The following is a 21,688-nucleotide window of genomic DNA, read 5'->3' on the forward strand; positions in this document are numbered from 1 at the left end:
TTTCGATTTTTTATTATTGCAGACCACGTGTCTAACTAACTAATTTTCATCATTTTGAATTGCATTTTCATGATTCTATTTTGTCTTTGTTAAGATGTCCGTTTCTTTGATGTAAATTTGTGAATAAATCAATATTAGGTTAATTAAACCTCCTTAGTATTTTTGCTCCCTCATTTATTTTAATGTGTGAAATGAATAGTTGATCACGGGACAAAGTACCCAATATTTAAAGAGAAAACCTAAGTAAGTCTATAGGTGGTAACAGCGAGAAACTTTGCATTAATATATTTGCTTCGAAGGTAAAGATCCTTATCTTTAAACTTTTAAACTACTTTACATCAATGCTCCCATTTTGGATTTTGTCTAACTACATTAACGCACAATAACTGTCCAGCATCTCATTGGGGTAGCTGGGACGGAGCCGAAACAGAGCCTGAGAATGAGATGACTATAGACCTGACAAAGCTAGAGTAGGCCATAAATTATTGATAATCCTACGTGTGGAGTTCTCCGGCCTCTGGACAGTAAAATTTCCCCCTTTTGTAATTAAGAGTGATGGTTAGCGAATTGTGACAGTAAAGTATTAGCAGGGTGTTTGTGCCCCGAGAGTAAGTGCTCCTATCCTCCCCTGTTGAACTTTATGTAGCTGTTATAAGGAGACTTTCCCGGACTAAGTTCCCACTCAGAACATAACACTAAAAAATTCTCCACACGAGTGGTCCTTCGAACCGGATCTTTTACCTTTGACTTGTGAAGCATTAACGTAATTAATCAGCTTGATTAAGCATATAGTAACTCGCTATATCACTTACCCACACGCACACAGCCAGTTTGTCGAATGTGTAATGCCCAGACTTTAATTGGGAAGAGAAATTTGTAATCATCATGATCTTTTTGTATCGACCGCGTGTTTAAGGAAAGAACTACGTAACCAGGTTAATTTGTTGCTTGAATGTTCTCTACAGAAAGACTAGAATTTGTCGTAGGAACTTCACTTTGTCTCGGAACCGTTCACCCACGTGTGGCGGAATCCACTTATACCAGAAAGTTCTAAGCTACTTGAACTAAGGTTTTTGTTGTTCAGACGCCCGTGTTTACTGCTCAGCTAGAGCGCCGGTGTACTCGTTCTGTCAACTAATTTGCTAGATAAGCATCTAATTTGTAACATTTTGTACCTTGGTCTACCTTCCTTTGTGTCGTTTACCTTCCCTAACCAACCTTAACTTTTCTAATTAACATCACCGTATACCTAGCACGTGTCCTTGTCCTAAAGAGCGAATTGGCGTATCATAATTTTAAGTCTTCTTACGAGTAACGTAGAAACTTAACACCAAGTCCGTTTCATTCCACGTGTTTGTTCCGAGATGGCGGATCTTGTTTACAGCCCAAACTAAGGGTGCGTAATTGTTTGCTACCGTAAGTAAATTACTGCGTGTAGTTCATTCAATTTCCTTTAGCAAGGAGATATTATTTGTGTCCTTTAGCGAGGAGATATTGTTTTTGTCCTTTAGCGAGGATATTTTTGTTTTACCTCCGCGTGAGGGAAATTTTATATTTGTTTAGCCTCCACGAGAGTGCTCTTTAAAGTCGTTGCCTTGTGCGCCTATCTACATTTTGAATAGATCAGTGGCTGCCTTAGTGCGCCCGTAATCGTGAAATCGTCACAACAGTGTCAGCCCCGACCTGTTATTTTAACTTTTAACCTAAATCTTTGCATTTATAAGCCCTAGCGCTTTCTCATATGTTTTGCTTCTCATAAATAACTTGATTCAATCATTTATCGCCAAATGCGTATGTCATTTCTTTCAGTAAAGTTTGTCACGTGACCGAGCATCGTCTGCTTTGTTGGACCCGGTCACTTTGAATTTTAAGGTAATTTCATGATTTATATTTTTGTCCATTTAACTTGTTCCCCCATCATGAGTAAATTTAAATGTTCAATTACCATGCTATTAAATTGGTAAAGTTTCATTTTCATGATCTTTTGAAATTCAGTTACCCCTTATTTGCTTTTACGAATCCGTTCATCAAAACGTGGTCATTCCAAGATGGCGGACTTCATGTTTAACGTAAACAACCCTCCACCGCCTAAGGCGGAAACGCTTAGCCCCGAGGAGATTAACGCCAGGCTTAAGGAACAGGAATTAACATTCACCTTTGTGTGTGAGGACGCAGACCTAGCACTTCATGCTCTGGCTTCTGTAGATTTTCCCAGCATGGGTTCAGAAGCCGTAAGTCATTTTAAAACCCTTATTGGTAAAGTAAGAGATGAACTTTGTGATTACAAGAATTTTTGGAGACGTCATTATGATCATCCCATTGTTAAATTAAATTATCCAGTGCTTGCTGCCTGTTCAAGTAAAATTGAAATTGCTTTTAATAGCCTCATGGCTCATCCTAATTTAATGATTAAACCTAATCAGTCTTGTTCTTATTCAACAAGGACGACACCTTCAGCGACACGTCCCGTTGTAAATCTCATTAACGATCCCCTAGTTGGTCCTTCTAATGCCTCAGCAGTCAAGCACAATGTAATTAATTTTGCAACAACTCTCCAACCAGTAAAATCATCACATTTCAATACTATGTTGCCAACACGGCATACGATTAGTGAATTTGTGTCAATCCCACGTGCTCCGTCCTCATCTCCAAACCTTAAGCCACCAGCGTTTGATCACCCTCAAGCCCCTTTGTCTTTGCCGCCGGTGACAGTCCGTCCCGGAGAAAAACTCATTCACAGTCTTAACATGGACCCCCCAAGTGGTAGCACGAATACCGCCCAACTTAACCGTGTGCGTGATGGCCAGCAGAGGCCTGTACCGGTTGTAAATATAATAACTAAAACTGTACTATCCCATGGACCAGTGCTCACATTGCCTGATTGTCCTATTCTTAAGCCCGTAACATCCGCTCCAACCCGTGTTGACGCTAAAACATCCCCGTCAGGATTTGAAACCCGCCCTCAGAAAGAGCCGCGTGATCGCAAGGTTAAGACCTTAGCAGTCAGAAATGAACTTTGTGCACTGACGGCGAATTTAGCGAAGGTCACACATGTAGACCTAGCACCGGAGCTTAGAGCCTGTTTACGATTCACCTTGCTTGAGGATAACGGTACCTTGAACACCATTCATTATTTTCATTCAGTCTTATATGGCGCAACTGCAAGCCTTTATTATTTTTGCCAAGTCATTCAGCAGCATTTTTTCGGTCAATCCCATGCTTTAACTTTAAAACCTAAATTCAATTTTTGCCTTGACAACTTGTCATGTTGCTATAATCCCCCTGACATCCTTCAGCTCGTGCTGAAAATAAGTTTTGTTTTTAATGTTCCCCTTTCCAACGTTTCCCTTGAAGATGACATTCAAGACCTTAGCTGTCAGAAATACGATGTCCCCATAAACCTAGTTTGTCTCGGTTTGTCTTTCAAGCTAGTGTCAAATAACTTTTCACTTTTTGACGCCGAGAAGGATGCAACTTTTCTCCTTTTGTCAGGCGACGAATTCAAAGCTTTCATCACGCCAGTCATTTTATATGTAAAGACATTTCATGTAAAACGTTGGGTGTCAGACCGGGATTGGGATTCACCCCCATAATTTTTAATTTTTCATTGGCCGGACTTGTTGCTGAACTCGACTGATATTGGCTCACGTTTGTTTGCTCTATCCGTACCCCTAGGGTGGGAAGAATTGAGTATTTTTAATCGTTTAATTACCATTGCATCGTACGTTTAAAGTTAAAATTGATCATATGCTTAACTTAACGCTTCCGTGAAGCATTGCCTGCGTGGTTCAATATTCCCCAAATTCACGTGAAAGCATAACTTTTGATTCAATTGATTTAAATTAACGTTAACATCGTTTTGTTAACTTTAAACGGACGATGATGTGAAGAACAACTTCACTCATCATTCAGCCAGTAACCTTATCTCGCTCATACTAACAAGTAGTTGAATCACATTTGCCGGAACTAGCCCCTCTTCCTTTTTTCTCCCCTTTATTCCCAGGGTGTGAAGAATTTTCTTCACTCTTCTTCTTTCAATCGTATTTTTAGCTCTCTTCTACTAATACTATAGCTACCCCTTAAATGTTCTCTCCTACATTCAATTTTCTTTAACGAAACATAGGGAAGACTAATTTAAACTTGTTGACAGTGGCGCACGCCATGCTCGTGACGTCACAGCTTAGATACGCACAACAGAGGGCCTTAGTGTAACCCCCGGCGTATGTTGGTTCTTTCCTTAAACTACGTGGGTCGAGATTAAATTCCTAAACTGCATTTTTTATATAAATTCCAATAGGGCTGAATTAATGCATCTTATATTTCTCAATACCAATTAAGGTTTGTTAATTTTAAGATGTATGCCCATCGCACCAGTCCATTGCTAATTAATCATTTTAAATATTAATTTTTAGCAAGCCAGAATAGGTAGGATTGTTGTATATATAACCTCCCTCAGAGCAGCAAGATTTATCTGAGTATTTAGTACAAAATCCTACCTCCTCTGCACTCCTTGCAACAATATATTGCCCTGTCCTTAAGTCCCGATATGGCACCACCAATGGATTACTGTGCGCATCAAGCTCCTCACCTGTCTGGAAAGGTGAAGCCAGGTGATCTCTTCGACCTTAGCGTCGGCCCCATTCATCAAGAAGCTGCCCTGGCCTACGGACCTGCCTGGTCACTTGGTCAGTGAATCCGTGCACTTCTGGCTCACCCCCATCCCCCTCTCTCCCAAAACTCGACTCGCAAAAGATTGCTGCCGTTCGGAGAGATTGAGAAGAAGAGGACCTTGGTGTACCTAGTTGCAGCCAAAGTGAGAATTTTTGGGGTGAGCCAGGCAAGAGTGCAACGTGCCAATTAGTGCGACAACCAGGTCAACAGCTATCACGGGCATAGGACTAATCTTAAAGGAGTGCAGGTACTACATCAATGGCCATTTAGTTTTCCCCCATTTTTTATTAGCTTAGACTAATTTTAACTTTATAGGAAACCTGGCTAATTACACTATTCGGACTGTGTGCGCTGGGATTGTGTGTATATATTTTTTTCTATACAATTTTTTGCCTTTTGAGACTAACACAGTCTCTGGGTCACATGAGCCACGTGTCCGACCCCATTTCGATTTTTTATTATTGCAGACCACGTGTCTAACTAACTAATTTTCATCATTTTGAATTGCATTTTCATGATTCTATTTTGTCTTTGTTAAGATGTCCGTTTCTTTGATGTAAATTTGTGAATAAATCAATATTAGGTTAATTGAACCTCCTTAGTATTTTTGCTCCCTCATTTATTTTAATGTGTGAAATGAATAGTTGATCACGGGACAAAGTACCCAATATTTAAAGAGAAAACCTAAGTAAGTCTATAGGTGGTAACAGCGAGAAACTTTGCATTAATATATTTGCTTCGAAGGTAAAGATCCTTATCTTTAAACTTTTAAACTACTTTACAAAACTGCTCCCATTTTGGATTTTGTCTAACTACATTAACGCACAATAACTGTCCAGCATCTCATTGGGGTAGCTGGGACGGAGCCGAAACAGAGCCTGAGAATGAGATGACTATAGACCTGACAAAGCTAGAGTAGGCCATAAATTATTGATAATCCTACGTGTGGAGTTCTCCGGCCTCTGGACAGTAAAATTTCCCCCTTTTGTAATTAAGAGTGATGGTTAGCGAATTGTGACAGTAAAGTATTAGCAGGGTGTTTGTGCCCCGAGAGTAAGTGCTCCTATCCTCCCCTGTTGAACTTTATGTAGCTGTTATAAGGAGACTTTCCCGGACTAAGTTCCCACTCAGAACATAACACTAAAAAATTCTCCACAAGAGTGATCCTTCGAACCGGATCTTTTACCTTTGACTTGTGAAGCATTAACGTAATTAATCAGCTTGATTAAGCATATAGTAACTCGCTATATCACTTACCCACACGCACACAGCCAGTTTGTCGAATGTGTAATGCCCAGACTTTAATTGGGAAGAGAAATTTGTAATCATCATGATCTTTTTGTATCGACCGCGTGTTTAAGGAAAGAACTACGTAACCAGGTTAATTTGTTGCTTGAATGTTCTCTACAGAAAGACTAGAATTTGTCGTAGGAACTTCACTTTGTCTCGGAACCGTTCACCCACGTGTGGCGGAATCCACTTATACCAGAAAGTTCTAAGCTACTTGAACTAAGGTTTTTGTTGTTCAAATGCCCGTGTTTACTGCTCAGCTAGAGCGCCGGTGTACTCGTTCTGTCAACTAATTTGCTAGATAAGCATCTAATTTGTAACATTTTGTACCTTGGTCTACCTTCCTTTGTGTCGTTTACCTTCCCTAACCAACCTTAACTTTTCTAATTAACATCACCGTATACCTAGCACGTGTCCTTGTCCTAAAGAGCGAATTGGCGTATCATAATTTTAAGTCTTCTTACGAGTAACGTAGAAACTTAACACCAAGTCCGTTTCATTCCACGTGTTTGTTCCGAGATGGCGGATCTTGTTTACAGCCCAAACTAAGGGTGCGTAATTGTTTGCTACCGTAAGTAAATTACTGCGTGTAGTTCATTCAATTGCCTTTAGCGAGGAGATATTATTTGTGTCCTTTAGCGAGGAGATATTGTTTTTGTCCTTTAGCGAGGATATTTTTGTTTTACCTCCGAGTGAGGGAAATTTCATATTTGTTTAGCCTCCACGAGAGTGCTCTTTAAAGTCGTTGCCTTGTGCGCCTATCTACATTTTGAATAGATCAGTGGCTGCCTTAGTGCGCCCGTAATCGTGAAATCGTCACAACAGTGTCAGCCCCGACCTGTTATTTTAACTTTTAACCTAAATCTTTGCATTTATAAGCCCTAGCGCTTTCTCATATGTTTTGCTTCTCATAAATAACTTGATTCAATCATTTATCGCCAAATGCGTATGTCATTTCTTTCAGTAAAGTTTGTCACGTGACCGAGCATCGTCTGCTTTGTTGGACCCGGTCACTTTGAATTTTAAAGTAATTTCATGATTTATATTTTTGTCCATTTAACTTGTTCCCCCATCATGAGTAAATTTAAATGTTCAATTACCATGCTATTAAATTGGTAAAGTTTCATTTTCATGATCTTTTGAAATTCAGTTACCCCTTATTTGCTTTTACGAATCCGTTCATCAAAACGTGGTCATTCCAAGATGGCGGACTTCATGTTTAACGTAAACAACCCTCCACCGCCTAAGGCGGAAACGCTTAGCCCCGAGGAGATTAACGCCAGGCTTAAGGAACAGGAATTAACATTCACCTTTGTGTGTGAGGACGCAGACCTAGCACTTCATGCTCTGGCTTCTGTAGATTTTCCCAGCATGGGTTCAGAAGCCGTAAGTCATTTTAAAACCCTTATTGGTAAAGTAAGAGATGAACTTTGTGATTACAAGAATTTTTGGAGACGTCATTATGATCATCCCATTGTTAAATTAAATTATCCAGTGCTTGCTGCCTGTTCAAGTAAAATTGAAATTGCTTTTAATAGCCTCATGGCTCATCCTAATTTAATAATTAAACCTAATCAGTCTTGTTCTTATTCAACAAGGACGACACCTTCAGCGACACGTCCCGTTGTAAATGTCATTTCTGGGCTCGAACCTGTGCCGCCCAGTGAATAAGCTCCATTTAGCACTTATTCTTAGGTAATTTACTGCTAAATATACCAGAGAAAAAATGTAAAGGAGTGCTAGGTTAACTAGCTCGCTCACCTATTGGTGTCGGTATAAAATTGGGCGTATAGTCCAGAGGTCCCGCACTATTTAGATTTATCCACGACAGAAACCCCAATAGAGGAGAGCCGTTCAACCTCACTCGGTACTACTAACAATGCATCCGCTCAGAACCCAACTCCTTTTAGCACGACGAGTATAGTAACCCGCATTTTTGTTGTGCTCTCGATTTTGGTTTATTTTCCATTGATTTATGGCTTCTTCGTCGGTTTCCCAGGAGACACCGTCTAAGTTAAGTACCAAGCAGGGTTTTACTGTGTTTTGAGCAACCTAGATCGTTTAATATTTATTTTATAGGAGTTTATTCTCTTCGTTCATTTCGATCTTGCTTGATTTCACTACAGTTGGTACTCCTGTTTTTGAGAGCTTTTAAGTTTCACTTGCGGTGTTACTATGTGTATTATTTTTATTATCAAATATTATTTGTTATTGTGAATATTCATTATTTAGCGTTTAGAATCCTCGTGGTTCAATTTTAGGGCCGATATCATTTACGTATCGTTATGGCTGCCGACCTTCGTGCTAGGCGGCAATGTTATTTTTAGCCATCAGGTGTGTCTTTTGTGATTTAATTATTATGTTGCATACCTTGCCCAAAAATTTTCTATGTGTTTATTCATATAATTTTTAACGCTATTATTATTATAATGAATATTTGTGCCATTACTCCGTTTGATCTGTCTGGTTGGGGATCGTCAGTTGGTAGCCCTGCTGCCTCGTATCACGTGATCCTCCCCCACGCTCCCCCTCTAGCTAGGTGGGCGACTAGGCTTCTCCCCCCTCCATTAAGGGACCGTTGCCTTCCCTCCTTTTAGAGGGGGTAGTTCAGTGTTTATGGACTTTGTCCTCCGGGTGGCCCGGCGGGTTCGTCTCTGTCTAGTCTGGTTGGCCACCGGTCAACAGAGTTGGATCCCGGTGCACCCTATTTTATATTCACTTATCACACTGGTTTATGTTATATGAAACCCTCTGGGTTCCGTTGGCGGTTCTTATCTACAGTTCCGCCCCCCTATTTAATTTATAACAGTTCCTATGATGATTATATGACAGATCACTACCCCGGAGTTCCTATACGAATTGGTTTTGGATACTTTTATTTCCCGGCCCGGGTCTTAACCTCGCCCCGGGAAATCAGACACCCTGTGTCTTAAATTTTTGTTGTTGCATCCTTTTTTATACTCCCGGCTCGACCGGAATGGATGGCTATACTTTAGTCTAAGCTAGACTTTTGTTTAGGCCGGGTCCTCCGGACCCGCCCCTACTTAAGAATAGTACAGTTAAGCCCTAATCTTGTGTTAGGCTTATGTTAGGCCCGGGTCCTCCGGACCCGCCCCTACTTAAGAGAATTACAGTTTCTCATATACTATTTACTTTAGTCTTAAGCTAGACTTATGTTTAGGCCGGGTCCTCCGGACCCGCCCCTACTTAAGAATAGTACAGTTAAGCCCTAATCTTGTGTTAGGCTTATGTTAGGCCCGGGTCCTCCGGACCCGCCCCTACTTAAGAGAATTACAGTTTCTCATATACTATTTACTTTAGTCTTAAGCTAGACTCATGTTTAGGCCCGGGTCCTCCGGACCCGCCCCTACTTAAGAGAATTATAGTTTCTCTTATACTATTTACTTTAGTCTTAAGCTAGACTTATGTTTAGGCCGGGTCCTCCGGACCCGCCCCTACTTAAGAGAATTACAGTTTCTCATATACTATTTACTTTAGTCCTAAGCTAGACTTAGGTTTAGGCCGGGTCCTCCGGACCCGCCCCTACTTAAGAGAATTACAGTTTCTCTTATACTATTTACTTTAGTCTTAAGCTAGACTTATGTTTAGGCCGGGTCCTCCGGACCCGCCCCTGCTTAAGAGAATTACAGTTTCTCATATACTATTCTTTTTATAGATGGTGCATTGTCAGACGACAGCCTGTGCAGCTGTTCTACATCAGCCCTGCGGCCATACTATCTGTCGGTCTCACGCCCTCTGCGGTGTGCAGCTGGAGGACGTCGTGGTATGGCACCCGGATAACTGTGTGGTCTGTTTTGACCTCGTTACCACCCTTGGATCTGACTCGGTGAGTCCCGTTGGCTATGTTGCCTTCTTATTTATCTTACCTTTTTTGGCATACATACACTATTTAGTAAGATATCTATGGTCTTGAAGGACCACTGGGAGTCTGCCCTTTTATAATTCCCACTATTATTTCAGGCATCCCCGGAGCAAAAGTCTGCGGCTTGGGCCACACTGAAAGTGTGGGTTGGTGGTTTTGCCCGGAACGTGAAGTCCAAGCGGCCGTACGTCCTCTCCGAGGACTACTGTTCCCTGATTTACCCCAACGCCAAGTCTTCAGCCGCTGTGGCTAGGCATGTTGCAGCTCCCATCATTGCCCACATTGATGCCACCATAGCGGGGTTTATTGATCCAGAGCAGGATCCGTCGAACGTCCCCGGAGATCTAGAAATCAATGTTGCCTCCATGAACCTGGACGTGGAACCCATGTTATTGGATGATCCAGATACAGGTAGGGTGGTAAGTGAGGCAGGTGTTTCTGGCGCTGAGATTCCTATCCTCAGCCCCTCTCTTTCTTCTTCTTCTGATCGCTCTTCCTTCCATGGTTTTTCTGGGGACCGTGATTCGTCCCAACGATTACACCCGGTTCCCCCCAAGAATAAGTCTAGAACCTTACCTAAAGTTCATAAGCCTCATAAGGCTTCTCATGGTTCTAAACAGAATAAAAACCTGTCATCTAAGGCTTCTGGCTCCTCCTCTAAGTCTCGCGACCCGGGAGTTCATTCCGCCACACCTGCTGCTAGCCCGGGCCTTTCCGAATCAGCCATGCTTCGCATCGTGTCGGAGATGCAGGCTAAGTTTGTATCAGAGATACAGTCTAAGATGGACACGATGTTCTCTAACATCGGTCAGAGACTTGGGGCATTAGAGCAAGGTGCTCCGGAGCGGGTCCAAAGCTCTCTCATCCCGGATGCCTCTAAGCTCCCGCAGTTTGCCAAAAACAACCCTTGGCGTATGGCTCTTCATTCCCCGTTCTCAGATGGAATGTTAACTTTGGAGGGTCTTGGCACTCGTCCCCTAGAGGACTTTGAATTCTTTCCTCCTGGTCTGGCATTTCCATTTCATGGTTATGCCAGGCTTACCGAGGAAGCTTTGGTTCGGTTAGACAAGGTCCCCAAGGAAACAGTCATCTTCCCAAAAGAGCAGGCCCAATCTGTGTGGGCCAGATTCCTGAATGACATCGGCTGCACCAACACTATGTTGACGCCTTATAAGAGCTCTTTTACAATGTTCCTAATGGACAAAAACTCCGTGACTCCATGTGTCAATAAGGTAGCAGAGCTTGCCTTCCAATATGCTCTGGAGGAGAAGCCCTTGCCTCCTATCCGAGAGGTGGATCCAATCTCCCTCCTTCTTCCTTCAGGCATTGAGTGTTGGGACAACGTCCATACCACATTTACCTCTGGAAAGCTAGCAGCAGACTGTGCTTCGGTAATGTTTAATGAGCGGCTTCCCCGTCTCCCGGAATCCCTCATTAAACAGGAGTATGATTCTCGCCTACGCGTTGGCCGTACTCTGAACCTGGCCACTTCCACGGAGTCGATAGCCTTGACTTACGATACTGAGAGTATTTTTAAATCTCTCAACAAGGCTACGTTGCAGTCATTATACTACGACCTGTATGACTTCGCTACTGCTAAACGCAAGTGTCGCAAACATGTCCTGGCAGAGGCGACTATTAGGCATGAACCTAATAAGCTGATCCGGTCCTCCTGTTGGGGTTCAAACCTCTTCCCAGAGGACCTTGTAGAGGAAGTCTTGGCGGAGGCCACTAGAGTCAACCAGAGCCTTAAAGCCCGTTGGGGTTTGACTCCTAAACGTAAATCTGACCCTGCAATTTACCAAGCCCGGGGTAGGAAGAAGCTCCGTCCATATACTTCCATTCAGTATCATCTCCAAGGGACTGGGGTGGAGTTGGATTCAAGGACCTCCTCCTACGAACAAATTTCGTCAACATTCCACTCCGGATCTGGTCGAATTTGTCCAGGATCCTTTACAAAAGAACGCCATACTAGAAACGAAACACCTGAAGTTTCAAGGTCGGCTGTTCAGTGTCCCGAAGAAGGATTCAGACAAGAGAAGAGTGATTCTAGACCTATCCCTTCTCAACTTGTCCATTCAATGCGACAAGTTTCGAATGCTTACCGTCTCGCAGGTGCGGACCTTACTTCCCCGTGGGGCCGTCACCACCTCTATCGATCTTACAGACGCCTATTATCACGTCCCGATAGCGAGACACTTCCGTCCGTACCTAGGCTTTCGCTTAGGGGACAAAAGTTACTCCTTCAAGGTGATGCCTTTCGGGCTCAACATCGCCCCAAGGATCTTCACAAAGTTAGCAGAAGTCGCTGTTCAGGAACTCAGGAATCAAGGGATTCAAGTAGTAGCCTATCTGGACGACTGGCTCATTTGGTCAGACACCTCCCAAAATTGCCTAAAAGCCACTCACAAAGTCATCCATTATCTTCAATCTCTAGGCTTCCAGATCAACTTCAAGAAGTCCCGTCTTCTTCCAAAATCGAAGTTCCAATGGCTCGGCCTGCAATGGGATCTTATATCTCATACTCTGTGTCTTCCCAGACCCAAGAGGTTAGAGATTGCAAGGAACACCAAACGCTTTCTCAAAGACAAAGTAAGTTCCAGACGACTCCAAGAGAGGATTCTGGAGTCCCTTCAGTTTGCCTCAGTGACGGATCTTCTTCTGAAGGCAAAATTGAAAGATTTCAATCGTGTCTGGCGTCCGAGGGTGAACCGGAAGCTCCGGGACAGGAAAGTCCGCCTTCCTCCCATTCTACGGGAAAGACTTCTTCCTTGGACAAGAGCAAACAGTCTGTCAAAGTCAGTTCCTCTTCGATTTCCGCCTCCGAAATTAATCATTCACACGGACGCATCCTTGTCAGGTTGGGGCGGTTATTCTCAGCTCAAGAAAGTTCAAGGTCTTTGGACTCCCTTGTTCCACCAATTTCACATCAATGTGCTAGAGGCCATGGCAGTTCTTCTATCCCTGAAACGTCTTGCTCTTCCCAAGAAACAACACCTTCGTCTGGTCCTCGACAGCGAAGTGGTGGTCCGCTGCCTCAACAGAGGCGGGTCAAAGTCAGGGCCTCTGAACCATGTTCTAGTAGCCATATTCTCCCTAGCAGCCTTGAACCATTGGCATCTTTTAGCTGTCCACCTGGCGGGAGTCCGGAATGTAGTGGCAGACGCCCTGTCCCGGACCTCCCCTCTAGAATCGGAATGGTCACTCGATCTAAAGTCATTTCGGTGGATTCTCTCTCAGGTTCCCGGTCTCCAAGTGGACCTCTTCGCCACGGAATCCAACCACAAATTGAGAGTATATGTGGCTCCCAATCTAGACCCTCAGGCTTACGCCACAGACGCCATGTCACAGAATTGGGACACCTGGGAAAAGATTTATCTCTTTCCCCCGGTGAGTCTTTTGCTGAAAGTTCTAGACAAACTGAGATCCTTCAAGGGACAAGTAGCCTTGGTCGCACCCAACTGGCCCAAGAGCAACTGGTATCCTCTCCTGCGAGAGTTGAGACTATACCCTCACCCGATACCCAATCCGGTTCTGTCTCAGATAGTACAAACACGCGTTGTGTACGCTTTCTCAAACATTCAGAGCGCCCTAACTTTATGGACTTTATGAAGTTTGCGGCTATGCATGGTGCCAATATTGATCCTCAAAACACCTTGTTCCTAGAATCGGATAAACGGGATTCCACCATCCGCCAGTATGACTCTGCAGTTAAAAAGTTGGCAAAATTTTTAATAGACTCAGACGTGAACTGTATGAACTTGAACCTTACAGTTACTTTCTTTAGATCTTTATTAGAATCAGGTCTGGCAGCCAATACTATCACCACTATTAAATCGGCTCTGAAAATGATCTTCTTAGTGGGTTTTAACATAGACTTAACCGACTCTTTGTTAGCTTCAATTCCGAAAGCTTGTGCCAGACTAAAACCGGTTACTCGCCCTACTCCGGTGACCTGGTTCCTTAATGACGTACTCAGATTGGCTTCTGATACCATTAACAGTTCTTGTGATTACATTCCCCTTCTCAGGAAAACACTTTTCCTGGTGAGCTTGGCTTCCGGGGCAAGAATTTCTGAATTGGCAGCCTTGTCGAGAGACCGGGTCATATTGACTTCCTGCCTTCGGGAGAGGTCCTTCTTTCTCCTAACAAATTCTTTTTGGCTAAGAACGAAGACCCTCAAAACAGATGGTCTTCCTGGAAAATTATTCCCCTCACGCAAGATCCGTCTCTGTGCCCTGTTACTACTCTTAGGTCTTATTTATCCCGGACCTCCTCTAACTCCTCGGGGGCCTCTATTCGTTAGAGAACAAGGCGGTACCATTACTATTAAAGGGATCAGGCAACAAATCTTGTATTTTATTAAACAAGCGAACCCTGACTCTTTTCCTCTTGCACCATGATATCAGGGCGGTTGCTACCTCGGTGAACTTCTTTCACCACATGAATTTTACAGACCTTTCCAGGGTATACAGGGTGGAAATCACCGTCAGTGTTCAAGAAACACTACCTTAAACATTTGGAAGCCCTAAAAATTTTCTACAGTAACCGCAGGGAGCGTAGTTACTCCCAAGTAACTCACAGGTTAATGCCTTGACTCTTTATCTCTCCCTCTTACCTGCCTCATTATACCCTATTGTATTCGTTGGTCTCGCACCTGAATACTGTTATTATATTTGTAAAATTTTATACTCCTGAGTATCTGTATATATTATCACTCACGGCATTTTTGGTACTCATCTCTGATTAAAAGCATCCTGTATTTCCCTTACGCTTATGTTTTTTTCCTTTACTTTGCAAGTTTGGTGACCATTTTCTCCTTGTATAGATTCACTGGGCGGCACAGGTTCGAGCCCAGAAAAGGGATTTTGACGTAGGAAAAATCTATTTCTGGGCGAAGGACCTGTGCCGCCCAGTGAACCCCTCCCAGCTCCTCTCCCTTGGAGTCCCCCAAACTTTGGGTGCTAAGGAGTTGGGTTCTGAGCGGATGCATTGTTAGTAGTACCGAGTGAGGTTGAACGGCTCTCCTCTATTGGGTTTCTGTCGCTGGATAAATCTAAATAGTGCGGGGACCTCTGGACTATACGCCCAATTTTATACCGACACCAATAGGTGAGCGAGCTAGTTAACCTAGCACTCCTTTACATTTTTCTCTGGTATATTTAGCAGTAAATTACCTAAGAATAAGTTCTAAATGGAGCTTATTCACTGGGCGGCACAGGTCCTTCGCCCAGAAATAGATTTTTCCTACGTCAAAATCCCTTTAACGATCCCCTAGTTGGTCCTTCTATATGCCTCAGCAGTCAAGCACAATGTAATTAATTTTGCAACAACTCTCCAACCAGTAAAATCATCACATTTCAATACTATGTTGCCAACACGGCATATCGATTAGTGAATTTGTGTCAATCCCACGTGCTCCGTCCTCATCTCCAAACCTTAAGCCACCAGCGTTTGATCACCCTCAAGCCCCTTTGTCTTTGCCGCCGGTGACAGTCCGTCCCGGAGAAAAACTCATTCACAGTCTTAACATGGACCCCCCAAGTGGTAGCACGAATACCACCCAACTTAACCGTGTGCGTGATGGCCAGCAGAGGCCTGTACCGGTTGTAAATATAATAACTAAAACTGTACTATCCCATGGAGCCAGTGCTCACGTTGCCTGATTGTCCTATTCTTAAGCCGTAACATCCGCTCCAACCCGTGTTGACGCTAAAACATCCCCGTCAGGATTTGAAACCCGCCCTCAGAAAGAGCCGCGTGATCGCAAGGTTAAGACCTTAGCAGTCAGAAATGAACCTTGTGCACTGACGGCGGATTTAGCGAAGGTCACACATGTAGACCTAGCACCGGAGCTTAGAGCCTGTTTACGATTCACCTTGCTTGAGGATAACGGTACCTTGAACACCATTCATTATTTTTCATTCAGTCTTATATGGCGCAACTGCAAGCCTTTATTATTTTTGCCAAGTCATTCAGCAGCATTTTTTTCGGTCAATCCCATGCTTTAACTTTAAAACCTAAATTCAATTTTTGCCTTGACAACTTGTCATGTTGCTATAATCCCCCTGACATCCTTCAGCTCGTGCTGAAAATAAGTTTTGTTTTTAATGTTCCCCTTTCCAACGTTTCCCTTGAAGATGACATTCAAGACCTTAGCTGTCAGAAATACGATGTCCCCATAAACCTAGTTTGTCTCGGTTTGTCTTTCAAGCTAGTGTCAAATAACTTTTCACTTTTTGACGCCGAGAAGGATGCAACTTTTTCTCCTTTTGTCAGGCGACGAATTCAAAGCTTTCATCACGCCAGTCATTTTATATGTAAAGACATTTCATGTAAAACGTTGGGTGTCAGACCGGGATTGGGATTCACCCCCATAATTTTTTAATTTTTCATTGGCCGGACTTGTTGCTGAACTCGACTGATATTGGCTCACGTTTGTTTTGCTCTATCCGTACCCCTAGGGTGGGAAGAATTGAGTATTTTTAATCGTTTAATTACCATTGCATCGTACGTTTAAAGTTAAAATTGATCATATGCTTAACTTAACGCTTCCGTGAAGCATTGCCTGCGTGGTTCAATATTCCCCAAATTCACGTGAAAGCATAACTTTTGATTCAATTGATTTAAATTAACGTTAACATCGTTTTGTTAACTTAAACGGACGATGATGTGAAGAACAACTTCACTCATCATTCAGCCAGTAACCTTATCTCACTCATACTAACAAGTAGTTGAATCACATTTGCCGGAACTAGCCCCTCTTCCTTTTTTCTCCCCTTTATCCCAGGGTGTGAAGAATTTTCTTCACTCTTCTTCTTTCAATCGTATTTTTAGCTCTCTTCTACTAATACTATAGCTACCCCTTAAACGTTCTCTCCTACATTCAATTTTCTTTAACGAAACCATGGAGAAGACTAATTTAAACTTGTTGACAGTGGCGCACGCCATGCTCGTGACGTCAACAGCTTAGATACGCACAACAGAAGGCCTTAGTGTAACCCCGGCGTATGTTGGTTCTTTCCTTAAACTACGTGGGTCGAGATTAAATTCCTAAACTGCATTTTTTATATAAATTCCAATAGGGCTGAATTAATGCATCTTATATTTCTCAATACTAATTAAGGTTTGTTAATTTTAAGATGTATGCCCATCGCACCAGTCCATGCTAATTAATCATTTTAAATATTAATTTTTAGGCAAGCCAGAATAGGTAGGATTGGTTGTATATATAACCTCCCTCAGAGCAGCAAGATTTATCTGAGTATTTAGTACAAAATCCTGCCTCCTCTGCACTCCTTGCAACAATATATTGCCCTGTCCTTAAGTCCCGATATGGCACCCCCAATGGATTACTGTGCGCATCAAGCTCCTCACCTGTCTGGAAAGGTGAAGCCAGGTGATCTCTTCGACCTTAGCGTCGGCCCCATTCATCAAGAAGCTGCCCTGGCCTACGGACCTGCCTGGTCACTTGGTCAGTGAATCCGTGCACTTCTGGCTCACCCCCATCCCCCTCTCTCCCAAAACTCGACTCGCAAAAGATTGCTGCCGTTCGGAGAGATTGAGAAGAAGAGGACCTTGGTGTACCTAGTTGCAGCCAAAGTGAGAATTTTTGGGGTGAGCCAGGCAAGAGTGCAACGTGCCAATTAGTGCGACAACCAGGTCAACAGCTATCACGGGCATAGGACTAATCTTAAAGGAGTGCAGGTACTACATCAATGGCCATTTAGTTTTCCCCCATTTTTTATTAGCTTCGACTAATTTTAACTTTATAGGAAACCTGGCTAATTACACTATTCGGACTGTGTGCGCTGGGATTGTGTGTATATATTTTTTTCTATACAATTTTTTGCCTTTTGAGACTAACACAGTCTCTGGGTCACATGAGCCACGTGTCCGACCCCATTTCGATTTTTTATTATTGCAGACCACGTGTCTAACTAACTAATTTTCATCATTTTGAATTGCCTTTTCATGATTCTATTTTGTCTTTGTTAAGATGTCCGTTTCTTTGATGTAAATTTGTGAATAAATCAATATTAGGTTAATTAAACCTCCTTAGTATTTTTGCTCCCTCATTTATTTTAATGTGTGAAATGAATAGTTGATCACGGGGACAAAGTACCCAATATTTAAAAGAGAAAACCTAAGTAAGTCTATAGGTGGTAACAGCGAGAAACTTTGCATTAATATATTTGCTTCGAAGTAAAGATCCTTATCTTTAAACTTTTAAACTACTTTACATCACTGCTCCATTTTGGATTTTGTCTAACTACATTAACGCACAATAACTGTCCAGCATCTCATTGGGGTAGCTGGGACGGAGCCGAAACAGAGCCTGAGAATGAGATGACTATAGACCTGACAAAGCTAGAGTAGGCCATAAATTATTGATAATCCTACGTGTGGAGTTCTCCGGCCTCTGGACAGTAAAATTTCCCCCTTTTGTAATTAAGAGTGATGGTTAGCGAATTGTGACAGTAAAGTATTAGCAGGGTGTTTGTGCCCCGAGAGTAAGTGCTCCTATCCTCCCCTGTTGAACTTTATGTAGCTGTTATAAGGAGACTTTCCCGGACTAAGTTCCCACTCAGAACATAACACTAAAAAATTCTCCACACGAGTGGTCCTTCGAACCGGATCTTTTACCTTTGACTTGTGAAGCATTAACGTAATTAATCAGCTTGATTAAGCATATAGTAACTCGCTATATCACTTACCCACACGCACACAGCCAGTTTGTCGAATGTGTAATGCCCAGACTTTAATTGGGAAGAGAAATTTGTAATCATCATGATCTTTTTGTATCGACCGCGTGTTTAAGGAAAGAACTACGTAACCAGGTTAATTTGTTGCTTGAATGTTCTCTACAGAAAGACTAGAATTTGTCGTAGGAACTTCACTTTGTCTCGGAACCGTTCACCCCACGTGTGGCGGAATCCACTTATACCAGAAAGTTCTAAGCTACTTGAACTAAGGTTTTTGTTGTTCAGAAGCCCGTTGTTTACTGCTCAGCTAGAGCGCTGGTGTACTCGTTCTGTCAACTAATTTGCTAGATAAGCATCTAATTTGTAACATTTTGTACCTTGGTCTACCTTCCTTTGTGTCGTTTACCTTCCCTAACCAACCTTAACTTTTCTAATTAACATCACCGTATACCTAGCACGTGTCCTTGTCCTAAAGAGCGAATTGGCGTATCATAATTTTAAGTCTTCTTACGAGTAACGTAGAAACTTAACACCAAGTCCGTTTCATTCCACGTGTTTGTTCCGAGATGGCGGATCTTGTTTACAGCCCAAACTAAGGGTGCGTAATTGTTTGCTACCGTAAGTAAATTACTGCGTGTAGTTCATTCAATTTCCTTTAGCGAGGAGATATTATTTGTGTCCTTTAGCGAGGAGATATTGTTTTTGTCCTTTAGCGAGGATATTTTTGTTTTACCTCGCGCTGAGGGAAATTTTATATTTGTTTAGCCTCCACGAGAGTGCTCTTTAAAGTCGTTGCCTTGTGCGCCTATCTACATTTTGAATAGATCAGTGGCTGCCTTAGTGCGCCCGTTAATCGTGAAATCGTCACAACAGTGTCAGCCCCGACCTGTTATTTTAACTTTTAACCTAAATCTTTGCATCTATAAGCCCTAGCGCTTTCTCATATGTTTTGCTTCTCATAAATAACTTGATTCAATCATTTATCGCCAAATGCGTATGTAATTTCTTTCAGTAAAGTTTGTCACGTGACCGAGCATCGTCTGCTTTGTTGGACCCGGTCACTTTGAATTTTAAAGTAATTTCATGATTTATATTTTTGTCCATTTAACTTGTTCCCCCATCATGAGTAAATTTAAATGTTCAATTACCATGCTATTAAATTGGTAAAGTTTTCATGATCTTTTGAAATTCAGTTACCCCTTATTTGCTTTTACGAATCCGTTCATCAAAACGTGGTCATTCCAAGATGGCGGACTTCATGTTTAACGTAAACAACCCTCCACCGCCTAAGGCGGAAACGCTTAGCCCGAGGAGATTAACGCCAGGCTTAAGGAACAGGAATTAACATTCACCTTTGTGTGTGAGGACGCAGACCTAGCACTTCATGCTCTGGCTTCTGTAGATTTTCCCAGCATGGGTTCAGAAGCCGTAAGTCATTTTAAAACCCTTATTGGTAAAGTAAGAGATGAACTTTGTGATTACAAGAATTTTTGGAGACGTCATTATGATCATCCCATTGTTAAATTAAATTATCCAGTGCTTGCTGCCTGTTCAAGTAAAATTGAAATTGCTTTTAATAGCCTCATGGCTCATCCTAATTTAATAATTAAACCTAATCAGTCTTGTTCTTATTCAACAAGGACGACACCTTCAGCGACACGTCCCGTTGTAAATGTCATTACGATCCCCTAGTTGGTCCTTCTAATGCCTCAGCAGTCAAGCACAATGTAATTAATTTTGCAACAACTCTCCAACCAGTAAAATCATCACATTTCAATACTATGTTGCCAACACGGCATACGATTAGTGAATTTGTGTCAATCCACGTGCTCCGTCCTCATCTCCAAACCTTAAGCCACCAGCGTTTGATCACCCTCAAGCCCCTTTGTCTTTGCCGCCGGTGACAGTCCGTCCGCAGAAAAACTCATTCACAGTCTTAACATGGACCCCCCAAGTGGTAGCACGAATACCACCCAACTTAACCGTGTGCGTGATGGCCAGCAGAGGCCTGTACCGGTTGTAAATATAATAACTAAAACTGTACTATCCCATGGACCAGTGCTCACGTTGCCTGATTGTCCTATTCTTAAGCCCGTAACATCCGCTCCAACCCGTGTTGACGCTAAAACATCCCCGTCAGGATTTGAAACCCGCCTCAGAAAGAGCCGCGTGATCGCAAGGTTAAGACCTTAGCAGTCAGAAATGAACCTTGTGCACTGACGGCGGATTTAGCGAAGGTCACTGTAGACCTAGCACCGGAGCTTAGAGCCTGTTTACGATTCACCTTGCTTGAGGATAACGGTACCTTGAACACCATTCATTATTTTCATTCAGTCTTATATGGCGCAACTGCAAGCCTTTATTATTTTTGCCAAGTCATTCAGCAGCATTTTTTCGGTCAATCCCATGCTTTAACTTTAAAACCTAAATTCAATTTTTGCCTTGACAACTTGTCATGTTGCTATATCCCCCTGACATCCTTCAGCTCGTGCTGAAAATAAGTTTTGTTTTTAATGTTCCCCTTTCCAACGTTTCCCTTGAAGATGACATTCAAGACCTTAGCTGTCAGAAATACGATGTCCCCATAAACCTAGTTTGTCTCGGTTTGTCTTTCAAGCTAGTGTCAAATAACTTTTCACTTTTGACGCGAGAAGGATGCAACTTTTCTCCTTTTGTCAGGCGACGAATTCAAAGCTTTCATCACGCCAGTCATTTTATATGTAAAGACATTTCATGTAAAACGTTGGGTGTCAGACCGGGATTGGGATTCACCCCCATAATTTTTAATTTTTCATTGGCCGGACTTGTTGCTGAACTCGACTGATATTGGCTCACGTTTGTTTGCTCTATCCGTACCCCTAGGGTGGGAAGAATTGAGTATTTTTAATCGTTTAATTACCATTGCATCGTACGTTTAAAGTAAAATTGATCATATGCTTAACTTAACGCTTCCGTGAAGCATTGGCCGTGGTTCAATATTCCCCAAATTCACGTGAAAGCATAACTTTTGATTCAATTGATTTAAATTAACGTTAACATCGTTTTGTTAACTTTAAACGACGATGATGTGAAGAACAACTTCATCATTCAGCCAGTAACCTTATCTCGCTCATACTAACAAGTAGTTGAATCACATTTG

The sequence above is a fragment of the Palaemon carinicauda genome, chromosome 2 (genome assembly GCF_036898095.1).
Source record: "Palaemon carinicauda isolate YSFRI2023 chromosome 2, ASM3689809v2, whole genome shotgun sequence".
Lineage (NCBI taxonomy): Eukaryota > Metazoa > Arthropoda > Malacostraca > Decapoda > Palaemonidae > Palaemon > Palaemon carinicauda.